Source organism: Podarcis erhardii, assembly GCF_964252035.2.
Source record: "Podarcis erhardii genome assembly, chromosome: 5".
NCBI classification, from domain to species: Eukaryota; Metazoa; Chordata; class Lepidosauria; order Squamata; family Lacertidae; genus Podarcis; species Podarcis erhardii.
The window spans coordinates 44,545,965-44,567,294 of NC_138509.1; the positions used below are offsets into that span (position 1 = coordinate 44,545,965).

At 39.2% G+C, this 21,330-nt stretch overlaps 1 protein-coding gene across 5 annotated transcripts in view; it reads left to right on the forward strand.

The window, feature by feature from the left end:
- The window catches only part of CTBP2 (C-terminal binding protein 2), a 214,878-nt gene that overhangs the window by 15,468 nt on the left and 178,080 nt on the right, over positions 1-21,330 (forward strand). The window contains exon 1 of one of the 5 annotated variants that reach the window (XM_081863175.1): positions 6,252-6,737. The exons of 3 other annotated variants lie outside the window; for them this stretch is intronic. The gene's annotated coding sequence lies outside the window, so the exon portion shown is untranslated. Of the gene's footprint in view, positions 1-6,251; positions 6,738-11,346; positions 11,368-21,330 lie in introns of those variants that run through there. One more of the 5 variants, XM_081863177.1, reaches the window with a different exon arrangement.

Consider the following 21,330-nt stretch of genomic DNA (forward strand, 5'->3'; position numbering starts at 1 on the left):
AACCGTAATCCCATTGATACTGGTGACTGGTCCCTCTGCAGACAGAGAGGAGTGCTGCCAATGTGGTGGGGCGAGACTGTTGCAGGCTTGCAGCATAACCTAAGCTCCACCCAAGTGGGTGGAAAATGACTACTGGAGGTAGCCAACAGAAAACTCTGAAACGGGGGACAGGATTCAATGGAAGCCTTGCACAATGGGACTTTTCCCCCATTTGTATGCCTGTTGCGCTTCCAAAACTGACTTGGAAGGGTAGGAGAACCCCCTACAGCATGTTGGGAAAGGAGAAAGGTGATCATTCCTCCTGTCAAGTTAGAATGCATGCGCAGATGGTACGCTCATCATAGTGAATTCTGTCTGGGGTGTTTCAGAGTGGGTGGGGTGCTGGAGCTTGGAATCCATCCACAGCTCGTTGGATTTCCCAAGGGGCCCGATCCTTGACCTCTTTGCCATTCCTGCACTTGTGCTGTCCCAGTGAAACAGGGTGAAAATCTGCCACTTTTCATCCTAACTGGTAATTTCCGACAGAGCCCTTGACAGGGTGGTGGTCTGCTGCTTAGATTGGCCCTGGCTTCAGTCAGGGTGGCTTTTCAAGAACCTGGTTATGAATAGAGAAATCACTGCTTTGAATTTTGCCTCTGCCATGAATGCAGTAGGCAGCTACAAGCCACGGTTTCTTGGGCTCAGTCCCTCTATCTGCAGTATGGGAGATGATAATACTGACTCCCTCTCAGGATTGTTGTAAGGATTACAAATACAGTAGACAAATCATGTGAAACACTTTAAGCACTGGAAATGTTGAGTATTAGTAATTTTGAAAAAAACTTACTTCATTTAATCTCTTTCCTCCATTATTTTTGTGAGGGTGCTTTCAATATCACAGCAACAAGTGAAGCATTATGATTTAGCTTTTGAAGACAAACCTTCCTTGTAATATTGTAATATTTTGGAATATCATTGTTTTGTGCTAAGTAGACATTTATTATTTTGAATCTTTATGCTGCAATTAGATTGTGTCCTGTTCAATTGAAATATAGAACTTTAAGACTAGAAGATCCATAATGCATTGTAACTGCAGGCAAAAACTCATAAGCAGCAGTACCTCTGGGTGATGAACAGCTGAGTAAGGGTTGCCTTGAGGAGACCAGACATGGAAGCTGTTGTAATTGATTAGAATGTTTGGCTAAATTCAGAGTAATGATAAGCATGATGGGTTAGTGTTGTGGGAAAGAGCCTAGATGAGCCTTGGGGTCATTTGCTCTCATCTTTTTCCTCTGATGCTACCATGAGGAAGAGATCAAAAATCTCCTTCTGTTTCTAACAGATCACAGTTTAGTGTTATGTCTGAACCTGTGCATAGTTAGTCGTAACTGTACACGGTTTTCTGAAATGAGCCAAATTTAAAATCTTGGTTTATGAAGATGGCTTGTTTCAGTAAGCCATAGTTTTTTATTTTATTTACTATATTCCTACACCATCCTTCATATATCAGAATCCTAGGGTGGTTTAGAGTGTTCACATTAGAACAACAATACAGTCATACCCCGAGTTGAAGTAACTTCAGGTTAAGCATTTTCAGGTTGCGCTCCGTGGTGACCCAGAAGTAACAGAGTGCATTACTTCCGGGTCTTGTCGCTCGCGCATGCGCAGACACTCAAAATGACGTCATTCGTGGAAGCGGCGAAGCGAGACCTGCAGACACGCAGTCGCGTGTTACGTTCTACTCAGGATCTGAACAGGCTCCGGAACAGATCCCGTTCGCATCCAGAGGTACCACTGTAAAGCAAACAGCAGTAAAACCAATAATAAAATCATGATTAAACTAATTTATACAACATTGCCATTAAAGCAACTATAGTTCTTCAGCAAATGAAACATTTTCAATTTCAGCTGGCTTTGCCAAACAGCTTGTTAAGATCACCCAAACATAAGCTTGAAAGGGTTTAGACCAAGCATCACCGAAGCCGCTTAATTTTGAATGTAAATGTATGAAGTAAAGGGAAAAGAGGGAGTAAGCTGGAACAGTGGGTACATATGGGGGACAAGGAAGAGGAACCTGCTTTCTGCCCTTTTTAGAAACTTGTACCGATCATCAAGACCACATGTTAGTGTCTTCTTGACACTTGGAATTTTGCTTCTAAAGCAACTAATTGCAATTAAGGTTTTTTTGCTTTTTTTGTATGTGTGTTTAACCTAGCATAAACTTCCTTTAATTTCAGTTTAGATGATTAGCCTAGGATGATTTGATAAAAAACTGAATGACATGTTACATCAGTAAAAGCAAGTGTTGTTTGTGAACAGTTTGCTTAATGAAGATAAAAGTGCAAAATAAAACTGAATGCCTGAGCTGTGGTATTCCCATAAGCAGCATTGTCAGTTGTATGCAACGTAATTGTATTTTGTACACTTGCCAATTAAGCAGCTATGCTATGGACGGGATGGGAGTGGATTACCTCTTCAGGAGATTGAAGAAGAGTGTCTCACAACAGTAAATCAAATAAACTAGAAGAGTTACAAAAACATGCTGAGGATGTAGTTAAAATATCAAAAATTACCACCACACTGACATATATTTGGCAATATTAATATCAACTGAGTGCTCTGAGGCTTTAAGAAGAATAGTGGTTGATTATAATTCATTATCTTGGCTTTTTAAAAGAATATTAATCCCTCAAATTCCTTTAATATAACAAACTTTATGTTATGCCATTCCCGCATGTGTTGGCAGCTCCTCACCCGCTCTGGTGCATCACTTTCACACAGGTTAAAGGGCAAACATCTGCAATGGCAGAGAATACTGCATGTACTCTTCATTTGCGTTGTAGGGTTTTGAATGTATAGTATGTATTTGTGAATTTTTTGTATGTTTTCCATATCTATAATCATAACAAAACCTCTCCAAGTCGAAAATTAGCACTGTGGGTTTGAAGTTGGACCAGAACCTATTTTTCATGTTCTAGTTGGTGTCTTTTGTTTGCTTACTTGCTTGCTTACTTGTGTATGTTTTATACAGGAGCAGTAAAAAAAATCATGGCAAAACATTTAGTGTGATGTGTGAATGTGTGAATCTTCGTACAGAAACAGGACCAAAGAGCATTGAACTTCCTTTGGAGAGTACACAAACGATAGAGATAAACATAATGGTGTGTGACTGAATTCTTAGTCATGCCATTATGCAGTTTCCCCCCTGTGTAATATGAATAATGCAGCATACTTCAAATTTCCTGTCCAATTATTTGGCATGAAGAATATATCACAGGGTGGTCATCTGTAATGAGTGCTGTAATGAGTGGTGCAGGTGACTAATATTTGAGGGTTGTACTGGAATAGGAAATACCCACTCGTAAGTGATTATTGGTATAGGTATTTAGCAAGTATATAATTATATTTGAGCCATGTGTGTCAGGTAGGTCTCTCATCCTAATTCAGACATTTTTAGTGCTATTTCTTTAATAACCATGATATTTCCATCCTTCATCTTCATTTGTCAGCCGTCTTACCAAGTTTTCTTGTGTACTTAGAAGTTGAGGTGCTTTGCTTCATTTCAGGATGCAGCAAATCTAGAGTATCCAATTTAAAATTTGACTACTATTATTAATTATCATAAGTCCTGAAGAGGGCTGCTGCCAAAATATTGGCTGCAGGAGCTTGGGAGCGGGAAATATTTTCCCTGCTCTGTCATTGGATGTTTTGTCAGTCCGCTGCATAAAAAGTTCTATTTCCTGCCAGATTTGTTGGCTGCAACAGCATCTTAACAGCTTCACGTTTTTATCCACCTTTTGTCTCCATGTTTCAGAGAGAGACCCTATAATCCTTGCAGACTAAATAAATATTGCAGTGTTTTCAATACCAGGCTGTTATCTTAAGTGCTGCATTTTGGTTCTTTGTCAAATAATGGGGAACCGTACTCCTTCTGGTTCTGATGCCTATTTGTTTTGCGGTCTTCTGGTGTGATTCTTTGCCTCTGCTATTCAGTAGCATAGTCAATATGCTTTATGTAAATTGATTACTGCAGGTTTTTCCTCAAGTCCCGCATGTTTGATCATTCAAGGAAGCTGACTGTTAAGCCAGTTCGCCTGAAATTTTTGTTTGTAATCTTCTTCATGCTTTTTGCATTGACGCTGCCCATCTACAGTGCATTTCTGTTGCCACTTTACAAGCTATGGGGTAATATAGCCAGGAACATCAATATCTTGTTTGGCTTCATTTATCTGTGGCATTTACCTTGCTCATCCCAGACCTCAGTAGAAAGGCAATTACTTGTGTTCTCCAGTATGACACTAAGCTTTTCACCTGCATTTGGCTTTAGTGTGATATAGCAAGCAAGACTACCAGCTTACATATATTGCAGAGCTCTTGCAACACTTTGGAGTTGAGGGGGAAGACAAGCAGATGAAATGAATGTGAAGATAATGAGTGCCAGAGAAACGAATAAGCAGCGTATTTCATGGAAAGGGTAAAACTTGCACTGGCATCAGCCACCCTGCATCAGTGTATTTTGCAGAACATTTCCTGGCTTTCAGATCCAATTAATAACAGATTCAGTCCTGGCTCCATTTTGCAGCTGGTTGCTAGCAGCAAGTTTGTGGGAGTCAGTGTGGTACAGCCGTTTAGTATCATGGATTCGGTGCGCCTGATTTTTTGTTGCCCTAAGCTGTGTGCAGTCAGTGTACTGTGCAAACTACACATACAATGCACTGTGCTGAGAAAGTGACATGGAAGTGCTGGGTGGTGTGCCCTCAGCTGCTTGGGTAGGGCTGGAAAAATCCCAGGCATCCAGTACAAAACATGATGTTTGGATTCCGGAATGTAGGAATTTTGACATATAATTCTAGTTATATTTCTGTGTCCCATGTTGGGTTTGCTTTGCCATTTTTCATTGGGTTGATATCCTGTTGCTTGTTTCCTGTGTGCGAGCTCTTTTGGAGGTGCATACCTGCACACTGATTTGAGGCCAGCAGAGCATTGGATGATGTTTGTAGGATTTGTGGTAGGGATAGATGCACTTCAACAAAAGGAGATGGGAGTAGGGACTAAGGATCATAAACAAAGACAAAACTCTATATGAGGATTCTCTTTAGCAAATAGCTCATGGCTTGCTGAGAAGTACTGATTTATCCACTTATGAATGGGAAATTTAGTACAGTGGTGCCTCGCAAGACGAAATTAATCCGTTCCGCAAGTCTCTTCGTCTAGCGGTTTTTTCATCTTGAGAAGCAAGCCCATTGACGTCTTAGCAGATTAGTGGCTTAGCGGCTTAGCGGATCAGCTGATAAGCGGCTTAGCGGCTTAGAAAAAGGGGGGAGGGGGAAAAAACCACAGGAACTCGCAAGACATTTTCGTCTTGCGAAGCAAGCCCATAGGGAAATTCGTTTTGCGAAGTGCCTCCAAAACGGAAAACCCTTTCGTCTAGCGGGTTTTCCGTCTTGCAAGGCATTCGTCTTGCGGGGCACCACTGTACATCACCAAGGTCAATAATGGCTGTTTCCTCTCCATTCTAATAGAGGATTTAAAATGGGCTAAGTATTTGAGTGGGTCTTACTTGTGTGACAGCATGTGAATCCCACTCGGGCCATATGAAAACTCTCCTGTGCAGATAATTTATTTTTGGTTTTTTGACTTGCATTATTACCTGTATCATTTTTGTCCTCTTGTATTCAAGATTTAGTATAACCTTTTACAGCCCAGTGCTTTCAATATGGCACTAGTGTCTGGAGGGCACTAGCTTGGGGAAGCCTGATCTAAGAAATTTTATTGGCATTGGGGAAGGCTGATGTAAAATAGCTTCTTGGTGATTTTTGCTATGACAACAAATAAGCAAAGGTGTTGCACCAGTTCAAGTAGATTGTTATCACAATGGAATAATTACATTTAGGTGCTTGATTTGATTTGTTATCTGGAATATTTATCCAAAAGCAGAGATGAAAATGAATGTGTTGTGCTAGATGATTAATGTAGGCTGTAGGAAGTTTTATTTATGTATTTTTAAAACTCACAGTACATGTTTTAAACAATTCCCCCTACGACTTGTGTACCAGTGCCAATTTATGGCTTTCAAAAAAGCTAGGTAAGTAAATAAACAATCTCAGTCTTCCAAGCTGAACAAAAAGGACAAATAAGATAAAGGTATGTTCTACTTTCTGGACCACAAGAAAACACTTATTAGTTGTGCTTTGAATGGGGGGAAAGAGCATGGCCTAGTTGGGTGTGTGCAGAGTCGCTGGACTTAAGAACAATCCCAGGATGCAGTTTTTCAAGTCAGATCCTCATGGTGGAAAAATGGGTTGGTGTTAAGGCCCTTCAGGCCTCAGCCAAGATCTGCTCCTCGTTGCTTGGTTAAGACCGTAGTCTAAACAAGCAACGTTGAAGCTGGATCAAGCAGAGTGGGGTTTCAGGGGCCAGGGATTAGGGCTAGGTTGAGGCACAAAGCAAGGCACCAGGATTCATCTTCTGCTTGTAATGACATGTTGCTGAGGCTGATGAGCCATCTCTGAGGCCTAGGAATAGTATAGGCCTAAATTATTAGAATAGGCCTAAATTATTAGAATAGGCCTAAATGGAATCAGCTGACAGTGACCACAGCCTAGGGACACCCTTGCTCTGCAGGAGGAAGAGTGCTGATGTTGCAGGAGATAAGGTGTTGGGTGCTAGTTGTTAGGTGATCTGCTTCAAGACACACAGTTTGTGGTAGCTTGAGGTAGTTGAAAGGAATCTTTAGCCAACAACGCTCTCCCTTCTGGGTAAGTGAAAATGGATAATCGTATTATGAGGGACTGCTGCGTATTTAATATACCAAAGGGTCAAAAGATAGGACTTTGAAGCTGTTCCACCACATGTGCCAAATTTATTTTCATTTCACAATAACAATTAAAGTTGAAGACCTTGTGAGCATATAGAACCTAGTATGGCCTAAGGAATAAATGAGATCTCTTAGTATCTGCTTCCCATCTCACGCTAAGCCAAATCAGAACTTTTGAGTTACAGGAAAACAGATAACAAAGAAATCAGGTTTGTTGCATTAATAGTGCAAGCTAACAACCTGTCAACAGCAAATTTGGACAGTAATCCGAGAGATGATGTGCTCTTTTGAACCACATTGTATTGGTATTGTCAGCAACCAATGTAATCAAAGAAGCAAGAAAAGTTAGTGTGTGTTACTGAAGTTGAAAATAACCTTTTCATGAATCTGATCAAGCAAAATAGGTGTTCCCTCATCCACCTTCTGTGTGTCACACACTTTGCAGAGTATTTTTAAAAACCAAAACCAACAAAAAGGAGGAAAGAGGCAAGGCCATGGCTCAGAACAAAAACTATTTAGGATATGCATCAAACACTTCTTTATAGTCTGGGGGTTTGAGGAATGTATTGAGAAAAAAGGTTCCTTTTAAAGAAGATAAGTGTATGCAGGTGAGCATTATTGCGTAAATGCCACCAGCATTAATACTTGTTTAAAAAAAGTTTACAATGTTAAAAAGTTTAAAACAACATTTTAAAAAACAGGGAAAACAAAACAAAATAATATAAATGATAAAATTTAAAAAGAAAAGTTATTTTTAGAAATGCAGAAATAATTAGAAAAAAGAAAAATTCAAAGCTTTGTTAAAAAAAATTTAAACAATCAGTTTAATAAAAGTTGAAAAGCACTGCTTAAAACGAAATAAACAAGATATTTAATTAATAGTAATATTAAAGTGTTTTGCGATCTGACAACGCAATATAAAATAGCAAAATTCTTCTGGAAGTCCACACTTAATGTTGATATTGACAGTTGCTTTCAGACTGAGATATTACTCTTATTTATATTCCACTGCACTTTGAGGTGTTTTGTAAACACACTTTCCCGAATCCTTGCAGTATAAAATCCCTATAAGGTGGCTGCCTTTAAGGCTGATGTTTCGGTATTGAGCTGCTGCAGTCAGTTTGTTTGAGGATGATTATTCCTGGATACAAATGGTCCTTTTTTCCCCAAAGAATGACCATAGTTGGATGCCCAGGTAAAAACCCATCAACAACAGCATTACATTGCCTAATGGAACTACAGAGCTCAAAATAAATCTTTAACTCCCCCACAGAAACGGGGGAGTTGTCTGTACTGTATTCATTTACTCTGCAGTAGCCCTGTTGTCCTCTAATTTAAAGGCCCCAAAAGGTTTTATTATTTTGTTAAAGGCAACTTAATGTAATTGTTTGGCTTCACAGCAGAACTAAGTCACACAGGGTGGTTCAGATGTTTCCCCGCCCCTAACATGTCAAAAGGACATGTTTGGGGGGATGTGAGGTAGCCCTGCCCCCTCGGTTGATGTGTCAGTGTCTTCACTGTGGCGCAGTTATGCTCTCATCAGTCTGTCATTTTCGATCGCCCAGCTCCTGCATCATGCATGAGCAGAGTAGTTGCGTCCTTCCTGCTATTTCTCCCTCTCATCCTTATTGCATATACTCCTGTGTAGCGCTGGTTTCTAAATACACCTAAGGGCTACTGGTTGAGCAGGAGGGGAGATGGGTGGAAGTTGCCATTCCAGGATACTTTGAATTCAGCTGGCTGAATTCCCATGGAGACCACCTTAAGGCAGTGGGAATCCTAAAACACTCACCTTAGCAACACATAAGCAGGAAGTGGCAGTAGAGAGAGAGGAATAGGACAGGACTCCCAGTGCTGTTAGGCCATCCTGTTGAGGTGGGTGCTGCCCTGTCATTATAGTTACCTCCTCACTCCATCCCTTTGGCTAGTGTGTGCTGTATATACATAGACCTCTACGACAGACGGTCCCTGATTGGTATGAGATGATGGTGATGAGAATAATAATAATTAATAATAATTTATTATTTATACCCCACCCATCTGATTGGGTTTCCGCAGCCACTCTGGACAGCTTCCAACAAAATATTAAAATACAGTAGTCTGTCAAACATTCAAAGCTCCCCTAAACAGGGCTGCCTCCAGATGTCTTCTAAAAGTCAGATAGTTGTTTATTTCCTTGAACTCTGATGGGAGGGCGTTCCACAGGGCCAGTGCCACTACCGAGAAGGTCCTCTGCCTGGTTCCCTATAGCTTCTCACAGCGAGGGAACCGCCAGAAGGCCCTCGGTGCTGGACCTCAGTGTCTGGGCAGAATGATGGGGGTGGAGACGCTCCTGCAGGTATACTGGACCGAGGCCGTTTAGGGCTTTAAAGGTCAACACCAACACTTTGAATTGTGCTCGGAAACGTACTGGGAGCCAATGTAGGTCTCTCAAGACCGGTGTTATGTGGTCTTGGCGGCCGCATTCTGGATTAGTTGTAGTTTCCAGGTCACCTTCAAAGGTAGCCCCACGTAGAGCGCATTGCAGTAGTCCAAGCAAGAGATAACTAGAGCATGCACCACTCTGGCGAGACCGTCCATGGGCAGATAGGGTCTCAGCCTGCATACCAGAGAGATCTGAACCCACAATTATGTGCATATGACATCATTATCATGTCTTATTAACAGTTCAAAATGCATGATGGCAGCTGTGCAGTATGTGAAATGCCAGGTTGTGCACTTCATGATGCCTTATTGTCTATGCACATCCATTTAAGGACATGTACACTAGAGACAAGTTGCTTCTGTTCTCCACTTGTGGAGATTTAACTCATGGATAGCCTGTAGAGAAGACCTGAATCCTCAATCACAACTTCTGTAGCTGGGGTAGTCAGCATGGTGCCCTCCAGAGATGGTTGACCTGCAGTTCCCATCATCCCTGGCCATTGGCCTTGTTCTTGGGGACTGGTGGTTATTGGTAATCCAGTAACATCTGGAGGGCATCATGTTGACTATTCCCCACCTATAGCTCCTTGCATTAAATATGTCCCCAAATGGCAAAATAAGGGCAGTGAATTACTGCCCTGGTAGATAAGGAAAATTTGAACGCACATTTTCTGTATAGTCTCGTCCCTCCAGATTATAGTTGTCCTTCAGCTGATGAGCTGTTTAGGTGGATTTCTTGTTCTGTGGAGGCCATTTGGTGGTCTGTTCTATTTTGTTGGTGGATATCACAATCCACAGTTTGTTCAGAAGGCTAATGCTGTGGTCATAGTGCTGTCTTCTGTTGCTGGGTGCTGTTTTTGGATTGTTTCCCCATGAGTATGAGTAAAACATAACAAGTTATGTGATGTTCTGACCATAGCAACAAAACAAAGCTTTCACCCATGTGATTAAAGCAGAGTGGATTCATGCATAAAAACCAAACCAATATATGTCTTCTCTTAGGCCTCCAAGTAAACAACCTCAGAAAAAGAACTATACTTAATGTTAACTTAAACTGTACAATGCTACTATGCAAGTGAACTTTAGATATTAATCTCTTTGAAAATTCCACTGGAGATGCTGGCATTTTTATGAAATGATAACCTGAAAAGGCCTAGAAATGACAGGGCACTCTTGGAAAGTAATGTTGGCCTTGAACTCAAACCAATTCATTTTGCAATACTAGACATACCTGGAAGTTTCAGTGAAAACAGCGGTGCTTCCATCCAGTTAGATGCCCTTACAGTCACCTGTAATTCACATGTTTATACCAAAATAATAATAATGGCTGTGTTCTCACAAAGGGGGTTATGGTTTGTAAAAGCAATACTAGAAACAGTTTTGTCAATCATAACATGGAACAGTGTATTAATATGGAAGTTCTTATCATGATAACAGTACAACCATCAAAATAGCAATAAATCAGAATGCGACATTATTAGCAATAATTATTGCAGCTGCAATACCAGACTGTTAAGTCAAGCTCCACCTAAGCCAAATACTCACTAATAGCACATTCCCATGTCAGGGTGCACCCAAGTAACCATATCCTGTATAGATTGCAATATGAAAATATGCATAGAGAGGCCAGGAGCCCTTCCTGAGCCTGTGAGTTCTAAAGCTTTGGGCTAGCAATGAAAATTCCCCATCTACTGTGCTTCTAGTAGTGGTGCCACAGGCCTGCCGTAAAGACCTTAACATGTGGGCATTCTCCAATTGAAAAAGGCCATCTGTAAGATATTCTAGACACAACCATGTAAGGCTTTGAAGCCTTAATTTGTGGTACCAGCTTTAAATTTCGAAATGAATTGGAAATTATCTTTTTTAAAAGCCCTCTAAAAACTACTTCATTCTCATTGCTGAGATATTAAGTTTAGAAAATATCATACAAAATAGCCAATCTCATTTAAAAACAAAACATCATTTATACACAGTCAATGTCAACACTTCTTCCCACCCAAACTGGCCTGTGCTGCATGCAATAGATCTTAATGTTAAATCATCTCGTTTTCTATTTTAGTGTAGGCAGTGAGTTGGCTAAAACACTGATCGTGCCATGGATAGTTTTTCAATGTTCTTCAAGGCCAGCCCCACTCTGATGCAGTAGGGTGTGTTAAAGTTTCCAACTTTCAAATTCTGAAAATGAGGGGGTGCTAAAAAGTTTAAACATAACTTAGGAATTCAAAAGATATTTTGGTTAAATTAATATAATTTAGTTTTGGTTGGTAATTACGTAGAATGTGTGTAAAATTGCATAGAAATCATTAAAAATGATTGCCAAGTACTTGCAGTATATATTAATATTCTTATTTTTATTACCTGACATTTTCAGAAGCTAAAATTAAACTTCTGTCATTTTCTGACACCAGTTTATGTAGTTCTTCATCAGATGTAAACTTACCAAGTTAAATGTTGTCCAGTCACAAAAATAGTGGCAGGTTTTGTATTCTTCACAGCCCAAAACATATTTTTAAGACCTCCACTGAAGAAATTGCAAAAAATAACTTTTACCCCCTGGAATGACACATCCTATATGATGCACTATCTCATATGGATAAGAACAAAGCATGTGTGACAGTGGCCATGCCAGCCTCCAGGAAATGGAACCACTTGAGCGACCTTTGCTGGGCACTCTTGGCCACAGCTGACACATCACTTCAGGAGCACTCCCAAGCTGAAAACTGGGTTCTTAATGGGCAATCTACATCTGAAACATGTTGAACACCATTATCTGAACCAAGCATTTCTCTAATGGTTATCAATTCAGAACCCCCATCCCCTCCCTGAAACCGGAAAGTGGGGAGAGAGTTGGGTAGTACCTGCCTGTTGATGGCACCACATTCCAAATCTTGAGGCATGTTGTTTGATGCATACGCGATGTATAGTTATTTCAAAATAGCTGTTGTAGATGATAGTGGTATTTGGCTGTTTCTAAGTACCTTTTGCGTTTGTGTGTGTGAGTATGTGCCCTCTGTGCTGGCTCGGAGTCTGTTGTTAAGTCTCCTCTTAGTTCAGAGAAGAGAGAGATTAACGTTTAACAGTATGTAGAACTGAATATTTATTCTCATGATGCCTTTCCATACAGCACCTTTTAATTAGCTGGGAATTAACCCTTTTCACATTACCTGTGAGTAACTATAGATCAGAAGCAGATTTTTATACCTTGGAATAATAGTTAATCTCCTTCACTTTGTTACAGATTCAGTAGCAGACTTCCCTATAGCAATGCTTTTGCAGAAGACAACTTACAGGAAATACTGCCTTTAAATTCTGTTGGTGGTTGTTACGAGTCAGCAGTGCTTGTACATGATGAGGCATGGGAGATATTTCATTCCCTACATGGTCGAAAATCATAATTCATAGCTTGCTAAAATATTGTCAACCAAAGGGTGAGAATAGTTTTAAAACTATGATCAGTGGTTAAGCGGGGTTAACGTGTCTGCCTCAGGGTTGTGTGTGTCACAATCACTTTTAAGTGCTGTCTTCTCCCTCTATTTTACAAGAAATACTGCCCTTATTGAGACTTAAAAAAAAAGCATCTGAACTGTAAATGCTGATTTTATAAGCTAAACTGTAGAGTTCACTAATACATGTTGTGACTGTGAGTAGTGCTAGCCTTTTGTTTAAGCTATGATTAATATAGTCTTCTGTTTAAAGCTATTAAGTGTAGTGTTGTAATTGATTTATACAAAGCACAGTTTTAAAAAAATGGCTGTAAATTTCAAGGATGCTGGGGAGAAATAATAAAGGAACACCCCACCAAGTCCCGATGTAGAACAACTACAATTTCGCATTAATCTCCATGCATAGAACCCAGCGAGTTCTTTTCACGCAGCCCCTTTTCATGAGTTAGCTGCCTGCGTAACGCCTAGTTGTGTGTTTCGGAATTACTGTAAGAACAACGCCAGTATAAGATGTTGTGACACTTCTTTTGAAAGGGCTTCTAGCAGAAGGGAGAAAGCAAAAGGGCTACGCTTAATCAATGTAAATGTCAGTGGCTTATTTTAATAAATTCTTGATTTAACGTGGCCTGTTTGCAGTTGCACGTTTTGTAAGGAATTTGCCATTCCCTTCCGAAGGTAGGTGACATTTAAAAGATCTGTAAAGGAGATTGGCTTGACAGCTTCAAATTACATTTGAAAGAGTTTTTCTTTTTCTAAACAGAAAATGAATACTTCCTTTTCTAAATGTCATCGCAAAGGCACAAACATATTTAATCAAATTTATATATTTAATTTATGTAAAGTTAGATTTCCCCCCTTATTCACGAGAGAGAGAGACCTGCTACATTTTTGCCATTTCAAAGGTTTAGCAAAGGTAGCATTTGAAACTCTTGAGCTTTCTGAATAAATGAATCCATTGTTTGTAAGGAGTTCTGGAATTCTTCAAAAATTGGCATCAGTTTATTACTTGAGCCCTTTCTTGATCTAGATATTTAGTTAACCTCTTGCTGTTAGAAGTACCTAAATATTTATTAATAGAGAAGTATGTGTGACAAATTGTTGGGTAGCTCTGGTAAAAATAATAAATAACTAGAAAATATTGCAACACAACAGAAAAAAGGATAAATACAAATTTATTATAGGGAAGTTTATCCCATCATTCAAACAAATTCCCAAGGTGATTAGCAAATAATAATTAGCATCTGCAGTGATGTTAAAACATTTTCTAGCATATCATTCAATCCAGTAATTGCTCCACATACTGCTTTTACCTGGCTGGTATTTTATTTTGCAAGATTTATATACCGCTCAGTCAGTTTGCTGCAATCAGTTAAGCCTGTGCATTCTTGCTGCCTTGGGCCCAGTTATCCACATGAGTAACACCTGAGCATGTGTATATAGCAAAGGTCCCAGTGAGACAAGATAGTGCCTCTTTCTTTGTGCAGTTCTTTGGGATGACACAGTCTGGAAGAACCTGCCTTTCATTTACAGCACATCTTATCTTCCTTGCATGCTCTTTTATACTTTGGGTGACTGCGTTTATCCAGGACAAAGGCAAGTCACTGAGAAGACATTTCCACAATGTCTTTGCAGATGGAATGTTGGAAAGTGTCCAAGTAATTGCCATAGAATGTGTGTGGTCTTAACATTTTAGCAAGTGCCTGCTCTGTCATTTATTGTGACACTGTAGGAAGCTGAAAAAGTTGTACTGCCTTTGGTCATATGTTTACTCTGAAAGTGGTACTGACTCTGACTTATTGCCCATGTGGATATTGCCAGTGCAGTATAAAAGGTTTGATTTTCAGGTTTCTTCAGTATCCGTGTCATGATTTAACCTCACCATAGCAAGACTTGAAAGCTGACATCTGTCTTTGGGTATTTCAGAATAGTGTTTTTCTTGCTGTTTGTTGGTGTACTAAACAAATGCAAGCTTTCCTTTCCTGTGGTTCAAATAAGACTCCCATAGATAATTTATATACCACTTTACATTTCCAGTAAAATAAAAATAGCTCTAAGTTGTTTACAGGATGATTTTATAACATCCAAATTATCATTGCAAAATATCAGAATCAAAAATTACAAATGTAAATCAAATGCAGGATGCAAGAGCCATATTTAAAGCAGTATATTCAACGGCAAAGCAAAATATCCTCTTAAACCTCAAGAAACACTACAAGTAAAAATCAAGCATAAAAACTCTATAGAATTTCACATACTAATGCAACAGTAGTGGCTAAACAAAATGTATTATGAGCGAATCTCTAAACAAACAAACGAAAAAAGCAAAACAGAGGAGCACCTTCTTCACATAAATGGTTATCTCCACAACTTCTCTGCCTGAAATGATTGCTTCAAAAATTACCTTCACCAGTTTATTTTTATTTCTTTGCATAATTTATAAACTTTTTTGTAGCACTTTGTGATCCCAAAGTGATGTTTCAGCATGATGAAATAGTAACAGTTTCCACAAGATTGCTGAACTCCTTGAAGCTGTGAAAATGCAATAGAATCTTTTCAAAAAGTTTGATTGAATATGTGTTCTGGAGTTAGTTGGTGTTTCTCCCCAGTAGTTGTGTGATCCATTCTTTATGTTGATGGGATTTTTTTGTTAAACAGAATTTGTATACTGCATCATCATGAAAACCTCTAAGCAATCTACACAATTTCCTCTTTCAACTGTTCTAGCCCTTGTTCCATTCAACACTTTTTTGCCACTTATCACTGCCACCTGTTTATTCTGCTATTCTTTTCTGCATCCGTTCTTCTGATTTGAGCTTGTTCTTCACATGCATATAGCTACTTTGAGCTTTTGTACGCTAAAAATCCCCAACACATTCTGTGAAGGGTTTATTGAACTAAGCTAATTCATCACATCTTGTCAAAATAGAGACAACTAGATGAAGAATAAAAACTGATAATTTGTCTGTGACACCATTCCTCCCCCCCCCCAACCTTTCTAAATCATGAGTTTTTCACAAACCTTACTGGCTGTATAGCATGTGTTGTGACAGGACTGGCACCAATACCTGTAACTTATGTTGTACTCACAGGAGACAAAAGAGCCTAAACAAGGGCAAAAAATCTGATATTTTATCAGCAGTTTTGATATGTTTTGGTGCTCAACAGTCTCTCTAAGCTGTTGTCCCAAACTGTATCCACGATTCTTAATGGACTTTTAAATGGTTTCATTTGAGATGAGATTTCTTTGTGGGAGAATTTGATTGTGTGCATGTATAGTTAAAAGCGGCACTAATCCATATATTAATGGAACGGTGGGAAGTGGCTGCAGCTCAACAGAAGTTCGAAAATAATAGTTGATAGAGAATTCCCTTCACAGTAGTCCACCATTGGTAAAATAATTGAGGAGAGCACATATTGTGAGGTGTCTCAGCATAGGAACAGAGATCTCCCTAAGGTGTGCGCTTTAAGAGATTCTGACTGGAAATGGCAACTGGTGTTTGATATTCTGAATCTGTATTTTCTTTTTTCTGTAGAAAAATGCCAAAAGTGTTTGCAGCCCTTTCTGACCTATAAGTGCTGTCTGTTTTTTTTTTTTTTTTTACTATTTTGTATTTTTTAATAAGAGTGAAATACATATCTTAATTATTGAACTATTTTTCCATTTGCTGGCATTTTAAGGAATAGTGTACTTTAATAACATAAAACAAAAAAGTAACTGCACTATTGCCACAAACCACATTCAATGATTTTATATTGCAGATACTTGTGAGCTAACTCCGTCATGTTCTCTTTTGGCTCCATGGTAACAGTGGAGCACATGGCTGAAAGTATACTGTACAAGTTAATGTGTATTCTGGGACATGTGGAACACAGTGTGAGAGCCAAGATGCAGCCAAAAAGAGCCCTGAAGACTGCTCTTTTCTTTGGCAAAGTTCTTGTGGAAGCTAATTATTATTTTATTATCTTTCACAGCGCTGCATTTCTGCCTCATACTATTGACCATCTTTAGAGAAGGCGTTGAAAATCTCACCCGCCTCAGTTTTTCCACAATATAAAGTGAAAAGCTGCAAACCAAGACCACAGTGAGGAAGAGGCAGTAATCTATTTCTTTTAAAAAAAGAAGAGTGCCATGGAGATATCACTTTCTGATTTCAAAATCTTATCTCTAATCATATGAACACAAGACGAGCCCTTTTAGATCAGACCAAAGGCGTTTCTAGACAAGCATCCTACTTACCACAGGGGCCAACCAGATGCCTTATGGGAAACCCAAAAGCAGAGTGAGGACAATATCCTTCTCATGACTAGTAATCATAGGGTGCTTATGATTCTATAGGTAGTATATTGTTTTCAAGGCCAGTGATTGCCTTTTCTTCCATGAATTTTTCTAATATGCTTTTGAAGCCTTCTAAGTTGGTGGCCATCACTACATTTTGTGGTACCAAATCTTGTAGGTCAGTTACGCACACCATGAATCCTAGATGCGTAGAAGCTAGTTGTGGTTACTCTGAGTAAGGAAAACATACATGTGTATTTTTTTCAGGCACTCTATATTATGACTTCATGTGCTCTGGGAATCTACATTGAAGGGCTAAATCTTAGTGAAACCTGACTCATATTATCCCTGGTTGGCCAGTATATTGTAAATATACTATTGTGATTGATTTCTGGAGAAATACTACTTCCTAGAGACTGTTTATATTGAGTTTGTATAGTGTTTGAGGTGTGAGGGGGATCTTTAGTAAGCTGAGTAAATTTCTAAGTGTCTTGCCTTTGAGGTCGTAGCCCGATAAATGGCAGCACCTCCTCTCCTCCTTTGAAGTGTTTATTCTCCTAACCTTGCTAAGTGATAAGGGATTATGAGTGACAGTTTGAACTGTCATTTTAAATCATAGGAATTGAAATAGTACTTGAAGGCAGCAGTGTCCAGATCATGGGATATTCAGATGTGTAATAGTTACACACAAATTTGTGTTTCCACATATCTTTTGATTTATTGAGAAACTTGATCTCTTAAAGGTTTATTATCCCTGTCTTTTTTTCTTAACAGCTCCCCCACCCTCTCCATTTTTCAATGTTTGTACATTCCGGATGGCCTACAAAAGAATTCTGCTGGTATAAGTAATAGCAAAAACTGAAGGGAAAGTACAAGAGCCCCAGAGAGACATCACTCTCAAAGCAGTAGTGTTGTTGGTCAGGTTCTTAGGAAGTAAGTGAGGAGGATACATTTTCCTACAATGCTACTTCAAAATCAGACAAGATATAGATTCCTTTAATAGCAGAAACATCCCTTACTAATTTTCATGAATAAACACAGACATAACACTGTACTAACAATTCTGTAACACAATGGGAACATGCCAGCCCTTTAAATATTTTCCTTACGCCAAATAGATTGTTTTGCACAATATGTGAGGCACGTGAAAATGCTACACTTGTCTGCTTTTGGATTTATTTATTTTTAGTCTGCTTTTGAAACCATAGCACAGTGATTTTCTGGCTCTCAATGGTCATGTGAATGCAGACAGAAGTGAGGAATCTCTTCCTCATGACGTTGTTGTTGTTTAGTCATTTAGTCGTGTCCGACTCTTCGTGACCCCATGGACCAGAGCACGCCAGGCACTTCTGTCTTCCACTGTCTCCTGCAGTTTGGTCAAACTCATGCTGGTAGCTTTGAGAACACTATCCAACTATCTCGTCCTCTGTCGTCCCCTTCTCCTTGTGCCCTCCATCTTTCCCAACATCAGGATCTTTTCCAGGGAGTCTTCTCTTCTCATGAGGTGGCCAAAGTATTGGAGTCTCAGCTTCAGACTCCAATTGGAGTCTCAGCTTCCTCATGGTAGGTTACTACCATTTGTACCTTCAGTGATTCATCAGCTTGAGGAGTTGCTTGCCTGCTTCTCATCCAGCTGTTTGTCTTCCTTCTTGTGGACCATGGGATCTGTTGTGTACGGCATTGTGTTGAATCGGAAACGAAGCCACAGTGGCTCCTGTAAAAGTCACTCTTAGAAGGTTGTATCCAACCAAGTTGCTCCATTAGTGCGAAGATTTGTTCCTGTGCCCCTCAAAATCTGTCGTGGGGTTTCCCCCAACCATCACGATTTTGAGGGGGCACATGGGGAGAGGAGAGGGAGAGAAAATCCCGTTTGCAAGTGGAAGTTCTTGCGCTAACAGAATTACTTTGTTGGATACAACCCAGGGGATGCAATGTTTGAAAGTTGTGGAAGGCTTCTGCCTAGACTTTTATTACCAATTAAAGTTATTCAGAGCTGATGTAGAAAGAAACGCAGATGTAGGGGTACTATTATGTTAGCCTCTGTATAACAGAATGACAGAGAAGGATTTCGGTAACCATGGAAGGCTTAATTTCTCTGGGTTAGAATATTATCACACAGTTTTCTTCAAAGAGCCACAGACTTTCTACCAAAATCTGTATAATAGGAAGAAGCTAGATTTGGGGAAAGCTTCTATGATTCGCAGTCTTGTGGAAGTTGCTTTTCTGAGTCCTAAGATCAGTAGCAATGACTATGTGTGAGAGACATTCTCCTCCCGCATGGAGACACTTGTACAAATGGTATTTTTCCATAAATACTTACTGGCTTGGGAAGGGACACTGCTGGCATCAAATGGGGATTGTATAATTTCCCCCATATTTACAGATCAAAAGATACATATATTTTGATCCAAGTATAAATAATAAAGTGGAGAAGCTGGTTTTATTTATTTGAATAACTTCTCTATTAGGGTAAATCCTCATTTTTTTAAACATCCACTTGTAGACATGGAAATTCTTTTAAGAAGGCTGAAAGGTGAACTTGAGAAATATTTTTACTTTTAACCGTACCTAATATTGATTGATTTTTAATGTATTCTTATTCTTCTGACTTTTACTTGCACATTTTTTGGAACACCAGTTAAATATGTAACCATGAGCTCAGTGAACGGCAGTTGTTTGATTCATTTTTCTGTAATATGCTTCCCTAGCGATAAAGGAAGTATTAGAGTGAATTTAAAACTTGCCATGATTTTATAGACTGTTATTTCTGCTTTTTGTTTTTGTTTATTTTTATACTTCTGTCCTGCTTTTAAAACTTGTAAAGTTTTACTTACAAAAAAGATTTATGATTGTTGGCTTTAAAAAGAAAAAAGGATGCACATGGTAACCACATTTTTTTGATTCAGATGAAACAAGAAAACCCAGTTTAGCAAAAGCAGAAGGAAAAGTTTCCGAAATCTTCCTTCCAACCTCAAATGTGTGTTGGTTTAAAATGAGTGGGAAGTGTCATTTGAAAGTTTTAAAAACACAGACACAATAGAAGTCTTTCTTAGGATTGCTAATGATCACAGAGCTTGGCCTCTGTTTGGTTTGAGTATACTCCTGTGTTTTTGCACCTGCCCGCCAAAATGCTGTTCCAAACATAATTGAGGATATTGTTCTTGGGGGAGGGGGATTAGAAAGGATCTGCTCACTGCCTTGTCCTTTCAGATAAGTAAATGCAGCTCCTCTCCAAACTCTTGTCATTACCAAATACCAAAAGGAGTGAAATGTCAGTTTATTATAACACTTATTTTCTTAACACATAATCAGAAGATACAGAGTTTCACATAATATTATGGTGGCACTAATACTGTTTGTAATATCACAGTTTCAGGTCCTTTGGAGTCTCTGTTGTTAGCATCTCTGTTCCCTGGGAGTCTAATTCCAACATGGACATGTAGAAAAAGGATAGAACATCACATTAAAAACATAGCCTAGGGTTGACCTGAAAGCTGAGATTATGCAACTATACCACAAACTAGGTGGTAGAGTTTGAGCCGGAGGCAGATTCAAGTAGTGTATATATATGTGTGTGAAAATCAGTGGGGGTTTTTGTGTCTGCTGTTTTCTGCTCAAAACAAGCAACAAACATGAGCAATATTGAGTGAAACATTAAAGATTCTTTGAAGTCAGTGGATAGCAAGAGAGTGTACTCTAAAAATATACCTTAAGGTCTGCAAAAGTTTATGTGAAAGATTGTAAATCTGGGATACAAACCTGATGCAAACTCAGGGACAGGTGTGCACTGCCCCCATATTAGCTTTTTCAGACATCCCATTCAGCAAAACCATGACACATCTCTGATGATGCCAGTAGCTCTGTTTTTTGGCTCGTGTTTTGGCCTGGACTAAGTTTTTTAGAAGCAAGTCCCTTGCCTTTTCAGTGTGGTGACAACATGGTAAATTCTATCATGGACCATTAAAAATAAATAACCATGGTTGGCTTTAACTACATAGTGATCAAATATCTTTATTGCAGTCCATAGACCCACAAAACAGTTTCAAAACAAGATACGGTTAAAACAACCAAACAGGTGGAAGAGACTGAGGTAGTCATTTTGTTATGTCTAGAGCTTGATGGTCTTTGTTTCTTGCGACCTCCAAAAGAAACTTTCCCATGGTCAGTGTAATATCATTTGACCTATCCTCCAGAAGGTATTTAATATGGGAGGCTTCAGTGAATTGGGATCGAGCAGTATCTGCCTTTCCATCATTGTTTGCCTCCCCTGTGTTCAAGCCTTCCTGATATCCTTTGTTGGCCATCTATGCAAATAGTTTCCCAAGCTCTATTCATGTATTTCCTTGGGTTGGTGTGTAAGAGCTGAAGTTCTAAGACCTTTGTGTTGTGGT